The sequence below is a fragment of the Lontra canadensis genome, unplaced genomic scaffold (assembly GCF_010015895.1).
Source record: "Lontra canadensis isolate GAN:19392208 unplaced genomic scaffold, GSC_riverotter_1.0 scaffold130, whole genome shotgun sequence".
NCBI lineage: Eukaryota > Metazoa > Chordata > Mammalia > Carnivora > Mustelidae > Lontra > Lontra canadensis.
Window position 1 is genome coordinate 1977673 of NW_022631124.1, and position 4109 is coordinate 1981781.

The window sequence follows — 4109 nt, forward strand, 5'->3', positions numbered from 1 at the left end:
TTCTTCCAGAAAGAAACCCATAACTTTGTGTCTTTTGCTGGAATTAACCAGAGGGAGAAAGTGGGTGAAGTCCCTAGTGACTATTTTAAGGCTCTGAGAAGGATCCTGGTTAATACCTAAATGTATACTAATTAGAAACCAGACCTTCAGGTAACAATTGTAATGTATTCAGTCAAACCACTTCCAGTAGATCGTCATTTTCACCTGAGTCCTTTGTGCGGAACCCCAGGGAGATACCTACAGTGAGCTGGCATACCAGCTAGCAACTGCTACTTTATTTACTATGGTCCTCAGGACTTCTGAATGGAAGCTCCACAGGCTTTCATAGCTAAGTTATTTGGGGGCTTCTCCTTGGGGTGACAGCCTTGTAGTTGTAGCACTAGATAGATGTCACCCAAATCCTTCATTCTCAGGAAGAAATGGGGAATTAGGGGTTCCCTCCTGATTGCATAGGGGGATTTATGGTGACAGTGAATCTCAGCCTTTCTTACACATTTTGGTATGGATACCATTTGGCTGTCCGACGTGTCAGAGTGACTCAACTAGTATCTGGATTTCTCTGAGGCAACTTCAAGTGTAGCCAGATGTTTGGTGAGCCCATGGGAAGAAGTAAATTCAAGGGCCACCTATGTTACCATCTTAGCCCAGAGTCTCTGTTTTAACCTTAGATCTCATACCAGCAGGGATTATTTACTGACTATACCAGGAGCCTGATGAGAAGCCATCTTCTTGATATGTCCATCTACTATCAGAGAACATAGAAAATGGTGACTCTGTAAATTTAATGTTTTTTTGGAAGATACACTCAAGCAGAAGTGAAACTGGTTTCATGTTTAAGCTGTCAGACACATCAAGCACATCCAGGAAGGAACAGGGAGGATTTTATGCCAGTGTTATTCTGCCTGAATTGCCAAAATACTTATGTAAAATAGACTGGTTACTAAAAAACAGTAATAAAAGATGCCTTGAGTTTTACCTTTCATATGTTTCTCCAAGCAGTTTTGATATTACTTTAAAATCCTACACCAATGCCTTAAACTTAGGAGAAAGGAAAATAACGATTCGGGGTGATGCTCGAATCCTCACTGCTAATGTGAGACGAATTTTTGAGCGGGTAAAGGTTGACCCTAAGGTGACCCGCCTACTTTGTGAGATTTCTGGGTGCTGGGATCTGCCCATCCCTCATTTAAATATTGAAAAAGCAGATCGATCAGAGGGACTTGGCCGGCAAGTTTCATAAAGCTTTGTTGGTTCTAAAATAAATAAATAAATAAATAATAAAATAAAATCCTATACCAAATGCAAAAATTATATTTTTGAGATTCAAAATCTTCCTCACCCCACTGGAGAAAGGCTTAGAAATGTGGCACATGTCTCTTGTTGGTTTATTTTGGCTTAGTATACTAAGGCTCAATGGGGCTCATTTCATTGCAAGAAAAATAATAAACCAATTTAAGGTATCTTGAGAAACAGAGGAAGAGGATCAAGCATTCAGAGCAGTCTCATGAAAATCCAGAGAGAGCTGAACCATCAGGTCTTGCAAATGTGTGGAACTGAGGCTCTAGAGGCTGATTTATTTTCACTTCTCTCTCAGTCTCATGGCCACAGTGGCTAGGGTCTTCCCATCTTTATTTCTCATTGTGCATCTTTCCTGGTCTCTTCTCCACCTACCAATCAAGATTCTGGAGCATGTCTATCTTGCTTGTATTCACTGCAGTACCCACTGCTCTTCCTCAACTTCTCTCTGTATCTCTTACTTCAAGTTCCTGAGAAAGAATCTATTTTGCCCAAGCTCATTTTACAAATCTAGCCTATAAAGTCACTGATTCAATAGGCGATGGCCTGAGGGGTAGAGTTAGATGATATGTTGTCCACTCAGTATGAGCTCTTGATAGAATCTATTTTCTGAGATAAGGTTGGAAGGGGTTGGTTCATGGTAACCTGGCTAGAGAACAAACAGTGATGCAAATACACTGCTCCAGAGAGTGAGAAGATTTTTGTTTTGTTTGCTTTTTGTTTGTGTGTGTGTGTGTGTGTGTGTGTGTGTGTGTGTGTTTAAGAGGAACATTTTGGACCAGTCCTGACAATACTACCACTGGTTATATGACATTATGTCCCTCCATTGTAAATGAGACTAGAAAGACTACTAGAAGGCTATAACATCACTTCCAGCTCTAATTGACTTGACTGTAGGAATGAATTAGGTTTCTATAAGTACAAGACCAAACATGGTGCTTGTGTCATCATTTTGTCTTGATACCAGATAGTGAGATCAACAGGCTTGACAATAAATTTAACAAAGACTGGCATACTTGTTATAGTCGCCTTGCATTGCTGGGTCATTTACATGAAGGAGATCTATTTAGACTTAGAAATGTTGTTTATTATTTGTAATCTATTCCTTGTTTAGGAGGAAAATATTTTTTGTGAACGAATTTGTCTTACATTAAGCAACACTTAATCCTATTGCATTGATGATGATAGAAGAAAAAAGGAATAGGCAAAAACACAATTCACCTATTCTAGTTCATGTAAAAAAAAATCTATATAATATAAAAATAACATGTTATAAGATATTCTAATAATGTAAAGTATGTCAACAAAAGAATAAGAAGAACCTTCATATCACCAACACACACATACACACTGTCCTTATATTATCATAGAAAATGATGATAAAAATAAAATTATTTAAGTAATAATGTATAATATGATTTTAATATGAAAGATCTAGAAAAAGAGACTTTTTCTCAACAAAAAGTAATTTATAAAAGTTCTCTTTAATAAATATTTGGTCAAAGAGGAAATAAAAATTAAAAATTATATAATATCCAGAAAGCAATTAGGTAACTAATTAGAAAGTTGCACATTGAAATATATAAAAAGTCAGATAAAACAGTGCTCAGGGATGCCTGGGTGGCTCAGTCAGTTAAGTTTCTGCCTTTGGCTCAGGTCATGATCCCAGGGTCTTGGGATTGAATTGAGTCCCACCCACATCAGGATTCCTGCTCAGTAGGGAGGCTGCTTCTCCCTCTGCCTGCCACTCCTCCTGCTTGTGCTCTCTCTCTTTCTCTGACAAATAAATAAGTAAAATCTTAAAAAAAAAAGGCTCAGAGGAAAAATCATTTCTTAAACACTTATGTTTACAAAAGAAAGAATGAAAATAAAAGAATTTAGTGTCCTATTTCAGATGTTAGAGAAGAATTAAAACAATTTTAAAGAAGATACAAAAAAATGAATTAAAGTAAAAAAAATAAATATTCCAAAGAACTATTTCTCAAAGAAACAATGAACTAAATAAAAGATTAATTTAAAAAGAGAAAAACTCAGGTAAAACACACAGACACAACGTAATAAATGATAAGGATGAAATAAGTACAGAGAAGAAATTTTTAAAAATTTTTATAGTTTGCTATAACTATCAAAATCTAGTTTGATAAAGGAAATCTGTCATAAATAATTTTCAAAGAAAATATAATTACTAAATCTGACCACAGGTCGACAGATTCTAAAATATGATTTAGTCCCAACATATAAAGAACTTGGAAGTCGTTATTCTTGTACTCCCAAGAAGAAAAATAATTGAACAACTAAAAACCAATACCTTTTCTTAGATTCTCTAGAGATTTGCAATCACATGGCAAGCACCCATCCAAAAGTTGGGGAAAAAGTAGATAAAAAGAATCAAAATTGAGCTCTGTTAACTTGACCTAGAAGCCACTGGATCTGACAGTGAGTGGAGACATTCATATGGCCACTTTAATGAATTTTGAAGGTTGAATGTGGACTGGCATGAGGACTAAGAACTCAGTAGTTCTTAGAGATCCCCAAACTTACATAGACTTTTGCCCTACCAAATTTTCATGGTAAATATTGTAGGAAGAAAAAAATCCTGTTTTGTCAAGAGAAGGAAAAAAACATGTTAACTCTATAGGAAAAAGGATAAGAATTACATTGAAAGTCTCATCTAATATAATTTCAACTAGAAGGGGAGCTGAATGAGATACATTTAATATGTTTACAGGGGAAAAAAAAGAAACAATTGTGTACCCATTGAAATTATCCCTCAAAAATAAAGTAGAAACAAAGACCTTCAGACAAAACTGAAG

General features: G+C 35.8%; 1 non-coding gene across 1 annotated transcript; it reads left to right on the forward strand.

The window, feature by feature from the left end:
- Positions 1 to 1028: 1028 nt before the first annotated feature.
- On the forward strand, positions 1029 to 1178 carry LOC116857963. The gene has a single exon (XR_004380841.1). It is a non-coding gene; the product is annotated as a U12 minor spliceosomal RNA (small nuclear RNA).
- Positions 1179 to 4109: the final 2931 nt, after the last annotated feature.